General features: G+C 33.0%; 1 long non-coding RNA gene across 4 annotated transcripts; it reads right to left on the bottom strand.

Annotated features, from left to right (window-relative positions):
- Window positions 1-9,650: 9,650 nt before the first annotated feature.
- Window positions 9,651-16,665, bottom strand: LOC111895680 (uncharacterized). 4 transcript variants are annotated; one of them, XR_006184680.2, is made up of 3 exons: window positions 15,893-16,665; window positions 15,704-15,805; window positions 9,651-10,141 (listed from the first exon to the last, which is right to left on the bottom strand). It is a non-coding gene; the product is annotated as an uncharacterized LOC111895680 (long non-coding RNA). The 4 variants fall into 4 exon arrangements; XR_002851645.3 differs by lacking the exon at window positions 9,651-10,141 and adding an exon at window positions 13,814-15,622; XR_006184681.2 differs by lacking the exon at window positions 9,651-10,141 and having other exon boundaries at window positions 13,814-15,805; window positions 15,893-16,418; window positions 16,486-16,665.
- Window positions 16,666-19,682: the final 3,017 nt, after the last annotated feature.

Below are 19,682 nucleotides of genomic sequence, written 5' to 3'. Positions count from 1 at the left end.
CTTCCTTGCCTAAACCCTAATTTCATGACGAAATTGCCTCTAACGGGGGGATGATGTGACAACTCGAAATTTATCCCGTCATTTTAACCTCTCTTTCCGTTAATAAAACTCGCTTTATTAAATTGTCTGTTAACCTTTTTGGATTAGGTTAATTAAATTGGGACTTTTATTATGACTTTATAAGGGTTGGAACAAATTAGAAACACCCTCAATATTCCCTTGAAAAGTTTTAGTTACAATCAAGCCAAAATTACGACCATTCAATCGGGTGCGACCAAAAGCCGCGTTTAACGTCAGTATCAGGTAGATTTCCACTGGGCCACAAACTCAAAACCCTATATAAGGGTGAGTAAACCTCATTTACACCCTTTTCTCTCTTTCTCTCTCTACTCTCTCTCTCTCTCTCTCTCTCTCTCTCTTTCTCTCTTTCTACAAGTTGCTTTCGATCCAAAAACGCCCATTTCGAGCTCCATAATCGTAAGTAATCTTTCCTACCTTGTTGACTAGCTTAATATACCTGCAAATTCGTGTTTAAATCACCCAAAACCCTCATAATCATGTGTTTACAGCCCAAGAACACTCTTGGACCGCAAACACTCATAAATGGGGTTTTGAAGCCCCAAAACCCTTCCAAACCACTTATGGAGCTTAGTTATGACTTAGGGGCTTACATGAAAGGAAATAGAACACCAAAGCCTTTTCTTTTGAGGAGTAAACATGAGTTTACGGCCCAAGACCACTCTTGGACCGTAAACCCCTCTTCTTGGGCCGTGAACACCTTTTTAGGTGTTAAATTTTCCGTTAAACACCTCCTAAGGCTTGCGTAAATGTATACAATCAACCACAAATGAAGTAGCGCCTTTAAACATCAAAGAAACTAAGGACCTAGGAGTTTACGGCTGTTAACCCCCTAAGGATTGGTCCATGGGCCGTAAACTCCCATAATGAGGCCAAATGATGCCCTAACTTCTCCATTTGACTTGGAAAAATGCATATAACTTTATACTCTTTCATTTAAGACCTTAAATCATGAAGGGAATGACCAAGTGAGAGTTTACAGCCGTAAAATCTAGGTTTACAGCCGTCAACTCCCTTAAATGGTCCATTTGGAGCCTTAACGCTTTCCTATGCCCTAGATTTGAACCTATCCTAATTCTACAAGTGATATAAGACCTTTTAGCATTCAATAACACCCCACCCATGAGTTTACAGCCGTAAACTCATGGGGATATGGTCTTAGGGCCTAAATCTCCATAAAGAGTTTACTCTTGAAGAGTAAACTCCCTAACTAGGCCATACACTCCCTTATTGCAACCCAATAGCCTCCTAGCACTTGACCAAAGTGTTTTTTTTGCACATTAGGATGCTTGTACGTGTTTAATTAGTATTATAAACACTAATTGTATGTAAACATATGCCTCCATATGTTAATAGGTCACTAAGTGTGTCCAAGTCTTCACTTGACACCGAGCACCCAACCGACACCTCCGTCCGATCCACCCGCAGCAGGTGAGTTCATACCCCTGAAATAACCTTTTAAACGTTTTTAAATGATTTTATGGGGGGACGGGGGATACAAGTTAAAACATGCTAGTTATCATATGAATCATATGTTATTTATAACCCGCATGCAAAAGGATTTGTCACACTCTCAGATGTTTTACCAAATATAACACTATAGATGGTTTTCCAAAACGTCTTTACTTGTTTAAATCTTTTCTCAAATTGTCTCTCGCGCTGTATGTTTTACTTCAAAACTAGTTATAGTAGTGTTTTAAACCAAGGTTTTCTTCACTTATATTGTTTTATCAAATTATAGTCAAAACTTGTTTATGAAAAGTTTTCAAAAGATTTCCAAAGGTTTTCAAAGCTTGTTTTACAAAATGACATCAAGTCGTAAATTCTTATTTGTAAAGGTTTCCAATGGTTTTACCAAAGGTTTCTTCTATGTTCTTATTTCGTTACATGCATGCCTATATTTGTATAATTTTATAAATAATGTTTAAAGGACTTAGGAAGGCTAGTTCGCCCTATTTCCTTTTCCTCGTTGGGATGTGGTCTGGTGGGTATCGGGTATCCGTCCGAAGGTCGTTAAAACATTAATTATATATCATGTATACATGTATGGACATAAAGGCTCTCTCTCTCTCTCTCTCTTTCTCTCTCTCAGCCAAATTCATCGCCTTGAGTAGGTTAGGCATCCTTTTGTTATTCATGTTTCTGGAACCCTAGTAACTATTATAGGAATAGTTAGGAGACTCTATCTCTATCTCTATCTCTCTCTTTTACTTTAGAATGTGACACGCTATTTCCCCTCTACGACGCTTCATTGCGCCAACGTCGTGTAACCAGAGTCTCCGGGAAGGAGAGCGAACATCATGTGTATAGATCTATACGGGACTGACAATCCCACACCCTGACTACTAGCTACAGCCCGCGCCGGTAAGGCCCATGGGTGACATAATGCCACTACCTCTACTGCCACTACCTCTACGTGTGACCTGGAGGGTCATCAGATACTCTATCGTCGATCAGCATGGTTACATACGGGTTCACATTCACCCTTTGTTTTAGACTTTTCTAGCTGTATCGTTCACACGATACTGTCTGGAGTCTATATTTTTTTGTTTTGGACTTTGCTAGCTGTACCGTTCACTCGATACTGTCTGGAGTCTGTATTTCTTTGTTTTAGACTTTGCTAGCGGTGTCGTTCATTAGATACTGTCTAGTTTCTATGCTTCTATTTGTTAGACTGAGCCAGGCGTATCATTCATTTGATAATCTCCTGGAGTCTATGATTTCTTTTGCCTTAGTCAGCAGTATTACTGCTGAGGCATATGTTATTTTTCCCTTAGTATCTTCACTTTTGATTTTCTCATTACTCTTTTAAAGTCAATTCTGTATTTGGTAATGATAGTAATTTGGGGAAAACCACTCCTTAAAACATAAATCAGTCGGGTCTTGGTAGAAGACTGTTTTTATTTAGAAAATATAGGACTTTCTGGAAAGGACGCTAATACACCGTAGATTCTAAACTACTATCTTTCATAAAGTTATTTTGAATAAAAATGTGTATTTATACAAATGACACTAAATAATTATGGACTCACCAGCATTATAAAATGCTGATACTCGCTTTCAAAATAACTTGTATTCTCAGGTCAGCGATAGACAGGTACATCCCTGGAGCTTTTGTGAAGACAGCCAAGTACCGAGCTGGATCTATATTATTCCTTGTATTACTTTGATGTTGCTATGAAATGTAAACTATGTAAAAATTATTACTATTAATGCAATGGTTATTGTACTTTGATTACTATACTGCATATGTTGTGATACTTGACATGACGTCATCCACCCCAAAACGTTTCCGCCGTTCCGGTTTTGGGGTGTGACAGTATATTCCTTGATTCAAGGGATTCTATCTAATCTATACTAAGGACCGATCTTCATCACAAAGATATCAGATATGCTATCTTTTCTATATTTATCTATATCATTACCTAATATACAAAAGATTACATAGAATAACTAACTACATGATAGCGTTGATGGACTTGATACGATGGCGCTGACGCTGACATATAGCATGTATAGTGTTTATCTCATCAGATTATAAGGTGTGATCTACAATCTACCCATATCCGATGATTTCAAAACTAATCGTCTTCTTCAGAGTCATTAGAAGACCCATTGTAGAACTTGTCAGCTTCTTTCAAGATCTCATGATTAACCCATATGAATTCATCAATTTCAAGCTCGTCCAATCTTTTACTAAGCTAGAAAGATATCAGCACACGATATCCTCTCTCCTGTTCAAAATGACTAATTCCTCACATGCAAAGATGAAAAAAGTGTTCAGCGGGAGCAGCAGGAAGATCATCAATGCGTTGAAAGCACATGTGATTTTGACTGTCAAGATAGAAGATGCTATGCACCGATTCTCAAATGGACATGTACTAAATCGGTTCAACACCTGCCGACAGTTCATTGTTGATGTACCTAGTACCACAAGGAAGAAGAAACTTGGTATTCTTGGACTGTTTTGGAGCGTCTGTTCTTCCTAAGCAGCATAGTCTAGATGGACCAGTTGATGCAAGAGGTTCAACTTTTTGACTTTGTTGAGTAACTACTGAATTTCCAGCTTCAACTCCTAAGCATGAATACCCTAGTGTTTTACAATAATTTCTTGAATTTGCATCCACTCATTATAGCCAAATTTGACTTGCTCACAAGCAAATATAACCTCAGTATATTCATATTCCGTCTTCTTCCTGACCAAGTGAAGCTTTAGTAACTCGTTCCTTGGTTTAGTGCATCTCACTTTGATAATGGGATCAGGATTTGTTCTACGAGCCAAAACGTCTCCAAACTTCTTCATGATGATCTAGTAATTCAGGTCTGAAACTTTGTGTTGCTTCGCTACACTATTATTGAAGAGTTGGATTTTCTTGACATGATCATTAGTTATTTGAGCATTAGCACTTTTATCAGCGGAAGCAAGAGGTTGAGCAAGTTTGGCAGACAGATGTTCTCCTTCTCTAGCTTCTTTTTTTTGCCGATTAATAGTATTATTCTATATCATGATTTTGTTGGATTAGTGTCTGAGTCCATAACTATAATTGATATATACTTGACCCGACCCGACATGGTCCATTTGGGTTGCATGGCATCGGAAAATTTGGGTAGACCTTTTAATGAGAATAAGATATTTGTGACATATTAATATAATATAAATTCTAATATATTAATATGAAATCATATTATTTAATTAGTATTGATCAAGAATTAATTTGGAATTAATTTAGTGATCAAAAGAGACTAATTAGATATATGTGGATTGATTGTGTAAATCATTGATTCTTATATATGTGGGCTTGTGATCCATGATTCCTTATGTTGGGTTTAACCCATGTGGTGGCCCATGGATACTCCATGGTGGTTAAAACCTGGGTTACATGGTGTAACCCTAATGTGCACACTATATAAAGACCCCATTGTTGGTGAAATCAGCACGAGTGTACAACATAGAGGGCAAGCCGATTTCATAGAGTGATAAGACTCATATCTTCTCTCATGGTTATTCCAAGTTGTTCATGGTGTTGTGTGAACCATTTTAGGTTTCACATTTGGGGCACTAGGCTCTTGAGCTGCATGGAATCAAGCACTAATAAAAGGTATGTAATTCTACTAGTTATATATATATATATATATATATATATATATATATATATGTGTGTGTGTGTGTGTGTGTGTGTACTTTATATTAGGCTAGTTAGAACAATACCTTGGAAAATTGATATTTGCATGTATAATAGAGAAAACATAGATCCAAGGTATTTAGGGTTGCATTTACACCATAGGAGTGTTAGAATGCTCATAACCCAACAGTGGTATCAGAGCCTAGGCTTGTTTTCAATTATATTTGATGCTATTTGCAAGAAAAATCGTTTTTTTTTTTTGGAATCTACAAGTTCACTACGAGGTGGTAAAATTTATCACGAGGTGGGGACTGTTTAGTGAAAAAAATTTAGTTTTTTTTTGGCCTGTTTTGGATTAGAATCATTACCACAAAGTGTTTTTGTTCATAAAACTTGATTTTGATGTTATGGTAATGTTTATTCTCATCCAAATAAATGATAATTGTCAAAGTTTCAAGACTTGTTTTAGTTTATGTGATTGGTAAAGTTATTGAAAATTGTTGATATGATTTATCTTCACTTATGAGTTTGATCTTGTTCATAGAAAAATTACTTGATTATTGTGTTAATTGGTAATTTGATCTTAAGGGTATTTATGAACTCCGTAACTTGTCCTCAAGGTATGGAAAATTAAGAGTTTTTCTTTTAAAGTGTCATTAAAAGTCATAGGTTACAAATATGAAGAGTCTTTTTCTCATAAAATAGTTTTTATGGATTTCATAACTTGTCCTTAAGTTATGGATGTTCAAGAGTCTTTTCATTAAAGTCTTTAAAACTTTAATTGAACTCATAAGGTATGAAAATCCAAGAGTTTTGAAAAGTTTCAATACTTTCCCTCAAGATTTGGAATTTGTAAAGTTTTGCTTATGAATGCTTTAATTCCAAATCAAACCCTAGAATTTTAAGAGTTTAAAATTCAACACTTATACTATTATTATAATTTTAATTATATAGATATGTATAAGATGAAGTCAATCTTACCATTAGTAGGTCTCATTCACGAAGTCGGTCTATAAGGGGGGGGGGGGGGTGGGTATAAGGTTACTTCCTATAAAATGGCAGTTTAATGGGTGTCCACTCTCACCCACTGCTTCCTTGACAGGTGGAGGGTCGTTAGCCGAACGGGTAGGAAATGACTATAATTCTCCCTTCATTAAAAGTATAATGATAAATACTAAGTAACTAAACACTTATAAATTCCTAATCTTAGTTACTTAGGAAATTGTGAAATAGGTGCTAACCCATGAAATTACACTTTGTACCTTACCAAGTTGTTAGTGGAGCGTGTGTGGTTAACCGGCACACAAATAAGGACTAGTAAGAGTGGCGAAGGGCAACTTGAATTTATTATAGATCGGTGGAGCGTGTGTGGTTAACTGACACATCGATTAGGTGATAAAGTTAAGGGTACCAAGTCAATTTGCATGGTTATTCACACCTTGTTTGTGATCCTCGACATCCCAGTCACAAACTTGAGAGGGGACAATCGAGATTCAAACATGCCATTGAAAGTTCAATGTATCTCAAAAGATCTAGAAGTTTCAAATCCAATTAAATACTTGTGGTTTCAGGTACTATCAACGCCTCTGATAGATGCAATTGCTTCACTGTCGATTTTATTTTTGGAAATATATTGTATTCTATAAAAAGGCCAAAATGTCCTTTATCCAAAATAAAAACAAAAAATAACCTTTTCTTTTCTTTTTAAGCAACCATTTGCACATATCACATTTAATAATTTTTTTTAATCAAATCGGGGCAAAACAGTTCTTAAAAAAATATGTCATTGGAATGAAAGTCAAATTTCTTAATAACCTTTTCTTGGATACTATTCCTGAAAACATGTTCTTAAGAAAATATATCGTTGGAATGAAATTCGGATTGAAACCAATATTTTATGAGCAGGGGCAAAACGGTCAGATTTGTTGCAATATTTTTTTAGGAGCACATAGTCACACAACAAACATAGTACTTTCGTTTGTAAAAAATGTTAAAAATGATATTTTTATAAAATATAATGCTATTTTCTGTATATTTTCAAATGTTTTACTGGTAAATTTCATTTTTCTATAAAAGGACATATCCAAAATAAAGATGAAAAATAATATTTTCTGAGCAGGGGCAAAATGGTCAGATTTGTTGCAATATTTTTTTGGGAACACATAGTCACACAACAAACATAGTACTTTTGTTTGTAAAAAATGTTAAAAATGATATTTTTATAGAGTAGAATGTTATTTTCTGGGATAAAATCTTGACACCACCCTCAAGTTCTTCTTGTGGTATTTCAGACTTTGATGTGACTTCGGGTGACAAGGAACTTTGATTTGAATATATCTTTTGAAGATTCAAAAACAAAAAAGTATAAGATTTTAACCAACACTTGAAAAAGAAGAAATCAAGGAAGAAAAATATAACAAAACCAAGATATCATAATTGGTCTATTTCAACAAGATTTCTATGGCATTAATTAATCTTGAATTGTCTAAGAACAAAGAATAGACACATTATCTTATTTCTGTTGCAAAAATTAACACATTTTGACTTTGAAAGTCAAACACGAACATATTGCTTTCCAAATTCAAACTCGATTCGCAATTACAAACAATTTTACATTCTTACTCAAATTGTTCAAATCTTCATCTTTTCTTATATTCCGATGTAGTTATCTTAATTTCTAGTAAATTTCATAGTAATTTTGGATTTATATGTGATGTGTTTAACTGTAAAAATTTAACTATAACATGAAGAGGAATCTTATTCTGATGATAGCTCAAGGAAGAAAAGCTACTTAATAGAATTAAGACCATATTTACTAGCCAATAGCTACAAACTACTATCAAATCATAGGATGCATTGTTTGGGAAAAATCAGCATCGAGCAAGGAAAACATAGATGAGAAGAGTATGATAGTCAAATACTTCCTTCTCCGTTTTGGTATTACTTTGACTAAAATCGAAATCTTATTCACGTAAAGAACAAAGGGAGTTGAGAAAGAAGGGAGAACCTTGACGGCGGGAGTGACGGCTTGGCCAACAAGACCAGGTTCCGAGTATGAACACCAAGCTGACTGATTTGGTCCCATTCACATCCGTGCTCCTTCGAAGATCATGTGGCGTACCATCTGAGGTCAGGTGGCGACGGTGGAGACGATGAGAACAGTGAAGATGCACACACCTAAATTAGAAATTAAATTGAGAAGATGATGGTAAATTCCAAATATAGATTAGAGGAATCTATTACCTGGATGAGAAAACGGAGAAGATGATGGCGATTTCCAGATTTGCTCAGCATCTGGTCAAGAAACAAAAAGACTCGTCAACATCGTTAAAGATGCATAACATTGCTAACACATGGTGGTGGCCAGCATCGATGAGTGATGGCGGGGATGGACAGCAAATTAGGGTAGAGAGAGGGAGAGTAACGGATGAAAAAGAGATCAATTCAGAAATTTCCCTGAAAGCATCAAATTAGTCATCAATTGTTAAACATAAACCACTTTCAAGTAAATAGAGATGTAGAGAAAGAGAGAGAGAGAGAGAGAGAGAGAGAGAGAGAGAGAGAGAGAGAGAGAAACAGAAGGCGGTGATGGAAGTAACTCACTGTTCGAAAGAGAGAGAGAGAGAGAGAGAGAAAGAGAAAGAGAGAGAGAGAGAAAGAGAAAGAGAGAAAGAGAGGCGAGAGAGATCACTGCATCTTTTGTGGGGGAAGTCGGCAGTCGTGGACCTTCGGTGGGAGACGTTGGTGGAGACGATCTTTGGTGGAGACGATGATAATTGGTTTGATGGCGGGTGTGTTTAGGAGATTAGGGTAAGATCCATGTAGTGTGTAGTGTAATATGTATACGATCTATGTAGTGTAATTTGTATAAGATTGGTTATATGCTTAATATTATTGTACATAAGGTTATATATGTTGTACCTCTTAATTTTCAAGAAATGGGCAATATCCTTAATAATATACTATATATATATATATATATATATATATATATAGGCCTAGGTTATTCTATTCAAAGTAATTATTGTGTTATTGTTTGCATAACTATGGGCCAATCAATTTTACTTATTTTAAGAAAGTGATTAATATATATTATTGAATTAAATGTAATTGAAAAGTCTCATCTAATTTAATTACAAGGGTATTTTAGTCAATTAATATAGATTTAATAAAGGAAAATTGCATTTTTAAGGGATCATAGATTCTATTAATTTTAAAAATCCGATTTTACGAATTATAATTTTTTTTTAATTCGGACATTCTGACATAATATGTTTATTTATTTAATTATTTACTAAAAAATATATTCTTGAACAATAAATAATAAAAAAAATTCTTGAATCTATTTCTTGATCATGACTTTAAGAAGTTCTTGTAGAATAACAAATTCTTGAACAATCAATTAAAGAATAAAAACAAAAAATACATTATTTCTTATAGAATACGGGTAACAATTGTTCAGAATTACATTTATTATTAAAGAATAAAACTAAAAAAAACTTTCAAAAGGGGAAAGAAAACATCAAAATCTAACAACGACTAATACATTCTAAAAGAATAATGTGGTCCGTTTCAATTTTGTGGTCCGTTCTTCAAGCATTAACTTCTGTGATACCAACAAAATTGGAATTCGTGATTCCATTCCAACATAATTGGAATACGTGATTCCATTCCAATAGAATTGGAATCTCACCAATATCATCCATTGAATCATCTACATAAACATACTTGATACCTTTTCAGAATTCAACCTTGTCAAGAGTTTGCACTGTCCACATAAATGAAGTGTTAAATCGGAAAAAAAAAACATAAATTGAAATATGAATCAGTCCCTTTGCTGCATCAATCATACTATTTGAAAGAAACACAGATGATCTCCATATCACTCAAAAACCCCAAATTCCACTTGAATTGGAATTATAAAGCTGAGTTATCAATTCCTGTAACAAACAAAAACAGAAGGAAAAAACCCTAAGTGAAAATTAACTCGAACAGAGCTTCATGTTACTTCATTATATCAAAAATCTAATCTAACCAAACATTGATTCACTCGAATACGAAGCTCGAAAGAAAAATAATTCAATCAAACAAGTAAAGCAATAAACCTCGTAACCAACAAAGAAACTCGAAGTGGACAAAAAATGGATCATCAGAAGAGAAAAAAACATTGACTAACGAGAAGAGAGTAAGCTAACCTGATTGGTAGAAGTTGGTTGATTGATTTGAATAGAATTCGATGGATCAAAGGAAGTAAGAAGTGTAGGTCGGAAGAGGATTAGGGTTCGTAATCGGAATTTTTTCGTTGGAAGGATGGTGAAAGTCAGGGGCAATGGTGGGGTATTGGTATTAGAGTACGTTGCCGTTTCAAAAAAAAGATATAAAACCTGGAGAAACTAGGGTTTAAAGTCAATACCATGATTATATGGATTACTTTTGGAAGTTGTTAATCATATTACTAAATTACCCTTATTTATTTATTAAATTGTTTATTTTTTTTTTTTTTAATTTTGATTGGCCCACATTTATGCATACGATAACATAATAATTACTTTAAACACCTGAACCTATCTCTCTCTCTCTCTCTCTCTCTCTTTATATATATATATATATATATATATATATATATATATATATATATATATATATATATATATATATATCAGGAGGGAAGTGTGATAGGATGTTTGCCTAGTTACCTGTTGGTTAAAGCATGAATATTTGTTGGTTAATAAAATGCATGGGAAACGGATGAAGTATCTTATCAACAAAGTCAACTATTCTTCTATGTTGCCTTCCCTAGACCGAAATCACATAGGAAAATTATTCAAATGGGTGTTTTCGGCCATACATGACCGAAATCACCTTGTTCCCTTGGTGATTTCGGTCCTACACCTCCATTAAGTGTTGTTATTGGCATTAATGGATCCCTAACATGTGTTTTCGACCTTAGTGGGCTTGTATTGTGTTGATTTCGGTCTTTAGGTCCTCATGGAAGTGTTTCGGTCTTAGTGGGTTACTTGGCATAGGATTTTGATTTTGGGAGTTATTCCTTAAAGTGTGATTTCATTTCTAGTTTGTTGATCCTCAAGGTAAATTATGACAAGGTTTTGTAAGTATATATTATATTAACTTATACAAGCAATGCCTTCTTTGTTGGTAATATTTTTGTTGCAAAAAATTACATTGTGGATTTATTTGCACATGGTTACAATTTAGACCTTGCTATATCCAAATATTTGGGGTTGTCACAATCACTTCTCACATAATTATTGTTAAGGATTTTTATTCAACTTCGTATGAAGAAGAAGACATAATAAATTGATTTTTAGTTTCCCATGAAGGAAGAGAATTACCAAAAATAAACAATATGTAGTTATTGATCTCCTTGAATTAATGCACTTACCTCACTCTACATCAACCTAAGTTAAAAGTAAAACTGAACTACTCATGGAGATCATGATTCATATACATAGACAAAACATGAACACCAAACTTAAGATGAGATTTATTGGGTTAATGCGTAAATTAGCTAAAGATATGAACATCTAAAGAAATACCATGCCTAGTATTAGTGAGATATATTGGATTTCCAACCATTTTTGAAACTTGGTTATATTTACAACAATATCATCATCTATAATAACAATTGCACTTCAAACTAGTACATTTAGATCTATAGGAGTGGTTAAAGGTTTAGCAATAAGTAATTTAAATTCATAAACAACCTCAAAGTAATATTTTGTTCATGAGAGACTGTAACACCTACAAATTCGGGCAAGATGTTTAAGGTATAATAATAATTATACATTTTATCGAACAATTAAAATAGTTGAGTAGAGTAATTGTTCTTGATACACATTACGAGCTAATAAATAACTATCATATACATGATATCTAAACAAATATTATTATTGTATAATATTTGTAGAAAACCTTAATATAAATTTATCATTAAGAGATAAAATAACATTCAAAATAAAAGATTATTTAGGATAAATAATTTAAACGAAAGTCGTAGAGACCATAACGAAAGTCGTAGAGACCATAACCAAGAGCACGTGGATATAAAGAACGCCTAAATTTTACTTTGTATGATAAAGTTATGATTTATCTAAGTTTTGCGTTTAACCTAACACGACAATGTGCATCATAAAAAGTGAATCAAAGATAGTTTGCATTTAAGCCAAAGTATTAAAAGAGAATCGAAGTCCTCGTAAATACGAGACCATTCATAATAAGAACGTATGAATTTGACTTCGTAGTAGGAAGTTTTAATTTTTCGGATCAACACATTACAGTAGTATGTGTCATATTGTATGAAATAAAGATTGGTTGCCTGTTAGACAAAACTATTGAAACAACAGTTTATGTATATGAATTACAAATCCGTCGATATAGAGAGCGTTGAGAATGGAGCTCGTATGTGAAAGATATGAGCGAAACATGGTCCTTACCCTTTAGGCGCGATGAAATCTATACATATTTGTAAAATTGAAATAGAATGAGAATTAGTCATTGGATTCGAAATGAAAGTTGTATCACTCATCGATACCAAGTTGGGGATATAAAAACCATCGAAAACGGAGTTTGTATGCGAAAGATATGAGCGAAACTTGCTCCATAAGCTTCGAATGTGGCGAAATCTATACATATTTGTAAATTTGAAATAGAATGAGAATTAGACGATGAAGTCTAAATAAGAGTTTTAGTACCCGATGAAAAAAAGTTTTCAGAGTTGAAGTTCTGCCTGCAAACTTTATGTGTAACTTGTATTTATGTTCATAGTCATTATTATGAACTTTTAAAAAAGATTTAGTAGTAATACCAGTCGTTATACTGATTGATCTACTTACGGAAATAATGTCTAAGCTAGATCTGTGAGGTGTTTAAAGTGGATTTTGCAAACTGTGTATCTTTATATAAAATGGATCTTACCTCCAATACGATCCTACCTAGTTGTTCCTGGTTAGGTATAGGTTAGTATTCTTTTCTGATTAATTATTGATAAATCTGAGAAAACATTATAAAGAATAACCTTGATAAATACGAAGTAAATATTGAGGCTTAGTAATACTCGTTTTTAGGTCGTTTTAACAGGGAATAAGTCTCAGTTAAAGAGCCGACTTTCCCGCGAGTCTTCTACCTATATCAAGTGAGTGATTAGTTAGTTTTATGAACACAATTTAATATAAGTACTAAATACTTAAAAAATTAAATTTATGTTAAAAGCTTATTATTTATATGTGAATTAATTGATTGTTATTTGGAATATGTGTTAAATGTATAATTGAAAATATCACATAATCAGATGTGATTATATATATATATATATATATATATATATATATATATATATATATATATATATATATATATATATATATATATATATATATATATATATATATATATATATATATATATACTAAAAGTATTTTTTGTGATATTATGTGATAATCTTGATACATGTAATATTACTTAAAAAGATTTAAAAATATATGAAATAATCATCGTTTGAATTTTGAGCAATATATATTATTACCTGTAGTATGATAAGTATTTCATAGATAGGAAAAAGGTTTTGGAAATTGTTTATAGGTAACATAGTCTTGTCTAGTAATAAAGTAAGACTTATAAATGACAATTAGTACAAAGTATGTTGGATTAGTACGTAGTCATACCTTGTATTATAATAATATTACACTAACATGGAATACGTATTGAAAGTTGACTATGTATATTATAGTGTAGTCAACTTTTTAACTAAGACATATAAAGGATGATTAGTTACAGTTAAGTTGGATAAACATATAGTCTTAAAATGTATTGTGATAATATGGTATAAACACGAAAATGATTTTCTAAGTTGATTAAAACTATTATAGTATTTCCTAAAAATGAGATAAGACTTATAAAGGATGCTTAGTTCAATTATGTTTAGATATTAGGTAGCATCATATTAAGGATGTATATGATAGGAATGAAGAGTACAACTCTATGATGTGATACTATCAGGTGTTGATGTACGAATTACGTACCAGAGTATGATATTGTATTCCTTTAGACAACCATATATGGTGGGTCCAATCAGGCAACTGAAACGATATGTCTAGTCATCTACCAGAGTAAGATGACAACACTTGATCATTCTAGACATTCTTGTGTATTACGTTGCTAGTGTGGACTTAAAATCCACAGATGTAGATGAAATAGGATACCATATTCATCAAATATTATGATGGCTTGAATTGCCTTAATGACTTACACCCACCAAGGAAGCCCCTGGTTGTGTAGTCAAACCATTGCTCTAAATGATTCATCAGATGAGTTGATTCATGCTAATAATTGTGTACAAGGATTTATGATAATCAGTTGGGATGGGTATGTATGGGGATAATGTTGTACAAGTATTTAAGTTATCAGATATATCTATATTGTTTGGTAATAGTTGGTTTTGTAGGTTTGATAATTATTACTATCATAATAATATTATGGGAGTGAAAACCCTATGTGTCTTACCAAGTTTCCCAACCTGACCCGCTCAAATTATATACATCACAGGTAACAGTGCTAAAGGTGTTGGAACTTTATTGGGGATGTTGTGTGATTAAGAGACACTCTGCAATAGTTTTAAGGACCATTAGGTATTTATGTTGTGACATAAGATGTGTATTGATTATGACATCTTTAGGCTTTTGTATTTTGAAACAACATCTTTACTCAATATATGCTAATAAAATGAGACAATTTCCGCAAAATATTTTATTTTACTGAGATTTTCCGCAAGCAAATATATTGTGAGTTTCAAAACGTAAAGAAAAGTTATTTATTTATTTATTTTAAATTTTTTTAAAATAAAGGGATATCACAGAGATACATTCCACTTGAGGATTCAACAATCTCAATTCAAAAAAAATATGTAAGAATTCTTAAATATATGATAAAAGATTTATTAAAATTGTTTGACAACTTCAATGTCATTGCACAGTTTCCAATCACTACACGGAACGAGGTCTATATCGACGACTTTTTCAACACCTATGCAGACGACATGTCGTCGGTAAAACCTATATCGACGACTTGTTGACCCTACAAAGTTATCGGTATTGCTCCGTCGGTATAAGTCAAAAATGTCGTCAGTATAGATGTCGTCGGTACAAATGTACCTCTGTCGACGACTTGTCGTCTACAAAGGATCGTCGGGAAAGATTTTCGAGGTAAAAAAAACAGTTTTATTATAAATCTATACCGATGACATGTCGCCGGGAAAAGTTTCAAACAGTTTTTACAAATAAACTTATACCGACGACATGTCGTCGGTATAAGATTTTTTTTATAAATATTTTTCACAGATTTGTTATGTTCTTTATATGATGGCCGGATTCCGGTGGTCGGATTTGATGATGGTCCTTCGGTGGTGGCTGGTGGGCACCGGAAAAGCACAAAATAATAAAACAAAAGAAAAAAACCCCAAAATAATAAAAAAAAAACCTTATCCTTACCTGTTGTAGCGAAGAAGATAAGCCAGAAGGAACCAGGTGGTCGACGATGGTGGTGAAGGAAAGACGGTGGTGAACATGTGAAGGGTGGATGGTGGTTCATGGCTGGCAACAAATAAAAAGCCCCAAATTTGGAGTTAAAAACTTGAGCAATCATAAACAATCAAGAAAAAACAATGACCAAATATGTACCTATATCTCATTGCCGGTGAAGATGGTGCAAAATCGTCGGTCAGTCTGAGAGAGAAAGAGTGTATCGTTCACTGCAACTGAACAATGAACGATGCACTGATAACTACGTCGTTGGTATAGGGTTCAAATAACGACGTCATTTCTATCTTTTGTCTTTATTAAAAGAAATTAAAATTTTCACGCGGATCGCCATGTTGGATTCTTACCCTATACCGACGACTTGTCGTCGGCATAGAGTTTCAGAAAACTATATTATTTCGGTTTTCTACAAAATCAAATAAAAATAAATAAAAATTCAATTTGTCGTACCCCATACCGGCGACTTGTCGTCGGCATAGAGTTTCAGACGACCACAAAAATTTTTGTATTTTCCGCCCACGTTGTCCCGATAACTTGTCTTCTGGATACCTTTTAAGGTCAAACAGATCCGGTCAAAGTAGTGAAACGTTTTGGCCACAACTTGTCGTCGTAGAGCCCACCTTTTAGCGCTGACTTTTGTCGTTGGGATATGTGTCGTCGCGATAGCCTGTTATTCTTGTAGTGAGTTAATACTACATCGTCTACATATAAAAGTAAGACAATAAAATCACTACCACTTTGCGTAACATATAAAGAGTAGTCATTTTTTTACTTTGAACAAAACCTTCCAAGAAGGATGATGAAAGCTTTTCATCTAATTCCGTAAGGATTATTTCAACTTATAGAATGACTTGACCAACTGCCACTTGATTTTCATTTAAGCTAAAGAAACAAAAAACTTAGAGGAAGAGACATATAAACCTCAACTACAATGGTTCCACAAAGAAGATCATCATTTATATCTAGTTGACACAACTTACACTTAAAGTTAGTTTCCATACCAATATCACACCTAACAATAACTAGCTTTGTACCGAAGAGAATGTCTCATCAAAATTGAGGCCTTATCTATGACTTGAACTTTTTCTACTAATATTGCTTTAAACCTTTCGATGTCAACATTCGACACACGAGGAACCATAATTTTATGATAAAGGGGGCCTACATCTTAGTAAGAAATTAAAATATTTTTTTATATAAAAGTATCTTAAGAGTGTAAAATTCAAAAAGAAATTGATAGAGAACAAAAATTTTCTAAATAGGAACTAAATTGATTTTTAGTAGTATCACTTACCGGACGCCATTGTAGGTCATGCAAAAAGAATTAATGGTTATTTTTTGTTTATGATTTACCATTAGGGATACTTTATAATAAACCAAATTCTCAACCAAAAAGTATTAATTATAAGTTACAAAAACTAAAGTATATAATAAGAATTAGAATGTACCTTATAGAATCTTGTAGATGTAGTAGTGTAGGCATAAACAAATTATTAACTACAATATCATGGATGAATAAAAATAGTTATTGATAATCTTGGTTAATCTTGAATAACAAAAGCTAGTTATACACAAATGTGGATATTATCAAAAAACATGTAGTGACAAATTGATCCTAAATAGGGCATATAATATTATAATCTATCACCAATTAAAAAAAATAAGGGGGAGGATTGACGTAGAGAAATTTAAGGTCCGACGTGGGCTTTATTCTCACACTGTCATTGTGTTTTATATATAACAACTGTTTGTTCTAATAATTGAAAGGGGCTCATTATTAATAATTAATTGAACTGGGCTACAAATATACTTATGGGCTTATTTTAGATATAATAACCATTTACACTTAACATGTTTTATGTTAGGGTTAAAGACAATGATTTGATTATGATTATGATTAAGGTAATTATTCTAAACCCCCGTTAGTTTTCAACATGAGCTGACTGAGTTTTGTATTAAGGACACAATCAACATAGGCGAACCTAGACAAGTCGAAATAGGTTAACAACTTGAGATGCCTAAAGCCCGAACAACATATCTCTGTAAAAACCTACCATCAAAGACGATTCAACAATGTGTTTCAATGTACAACCGATAGCCCCTATACTTTTATTTTATATATATTAGACCAAAAAGTATAAAATTTTGGCGGTGGCCCCTCCTGGTCACCAATTATTATACACATTATATTTTCGACTCCCAAATCATATGTTGAAGCTCCGTCATTGGTTGCAATTTACTATTCAAATTATAAATAATAATATAGAAGTTTAAATGAGAGATCCACTAGCTGGTTAATTAGGAGGATTTAGCACTACTAGAAACATAGGTTTTAGAGAAGGACGAGTCCGTCGCTATTCCGTCGCCAAAGAGCGTTTGCGACAGATTTACTCTATAGCCAATTAGAGTGTGGCTAATGACTTAGCGAGGGGTTTAGCGACGGATCAATTTTTTTTGCGACGGCTATAGCAACAGAATGTCCATCGCAAATTGGTCACTTAATATGGTTATTTAGGACACTAGCCACAAAACGTAATACAATATTCTGTCGCAAATCCCTTGCAAAGCTCTATTTTTTTCGTCGCTAATCCCTCACAAATTTAGGTTGTGAATTTTTTTTTTATTCTGTAGCTAATCCCTCGCAAATTTAGGATGTGATTTTTTTCTTTCCCTAGCTAATCACTCGCAAATATATAATATGATATTTTATTTTGGTTACTAATGTAAAACATGACAAAAACATCAAATAATTATAAAATCTCAAACCAAACATTAACATTTAAATACCAAACACATCCAAAAATTATACAGTCCAAACATTAACATTAAAATACCAAAAGCATCTGTCAAAGTTTAACATTGATTAAGTTTTGATTTCAAAGTATAAGGTACCATAATTCTTAATTTCGTCTCATATTTTGCATTTTCACATACATCTTCTCCAATTCTGGATATCTTGCGTCCAAAAGAAGGGTTGGAATGGAACTGAATTCTGATTCCAGTTTATTCCCATGGATATAGGACCACGTGTTACTTACTTTTATGTCTTCCTGCTTTTTTCTAGATAAGGGATCTTTGTTGGAAGCAAACACATGAAACGAATGGAATTGAATTCCGATCCTAACCAAAAAGTAAATGAGGAAGGAAATACGGTGTTTGCCAATTGGTCTTCAGATTTAATTTTTTGAACATTTGTGTTGAATATTACGGACCATCTACCACACAAAAATTAACAACACATTTAGCACTTTTATTAAAAATAAAAATAAAAAAAAAAAAAAAAAAAGATGCAATATTTTGAATTAGGAAGGAAATTACAAAAGTAACCTTCGTGATCTCTAGGTCTTGTCATGTGCCCTTCTCTCATTGCATACAACCGCCTTTATCAGCACAATTTTATACCACCAAGAACTCTGAAAGTTGATTCCTCACCAATAGGAAAAAAAATGCACACATTATATAAAGTTTATATCCATGAAATATTATTTTATAAAACTAAAAAAAGTACCTACCATCGATTATTTCGAGGAGTTGGAAATAACTCATTTTTATTCAAATTATCTTCTTTCATTTCTAAAGTCGGCCGTTAACTTTTGAAATTATTTATTAAAAAAAAAACAAGCATCTTCACCGCCTTGTTAGCACCTGCTGTCATATTAGTGAAATTCAAGTCTCTTGACCTGTCATAGATTATTCAAAAGTTCTCAAAAATCAGTATATAATTTATTAAATACTTTATAGAATCAAATATAATTTTTAAATATTGTTAACTTAAGAGTAGTACCTGCTGTTGCTTTTAACAGGTTCCAATTCCAACACTCTTTTTTCTTCATCCTTAACTTTTGAAAGAGGGGAAAAGAATTGGATATAGAAAAAGAAGCAAAATTTGGTAGAATGTTTATGAAGAAATGGAATCTATCAAAGAAATTAG

The sequence above is a fragment of the Lactuca sativa genome, chromosome 7, assembly GCF_002870075.4.
Source record: "Lactuca sativa cultivar Salinas chromosome 7, Lsat_Salinas_v11, whole genome shotgun sequence".
Lineage (NCBI taxonomy): Eukaryota > Viridiplantae > Streptophyta > Magnoliopsida > Asterales > Asteraceae > Lactuca > Lactuca sativa.
This window is presented reverse-complemented; position numbering and strand designations above follow the sequence as displayed.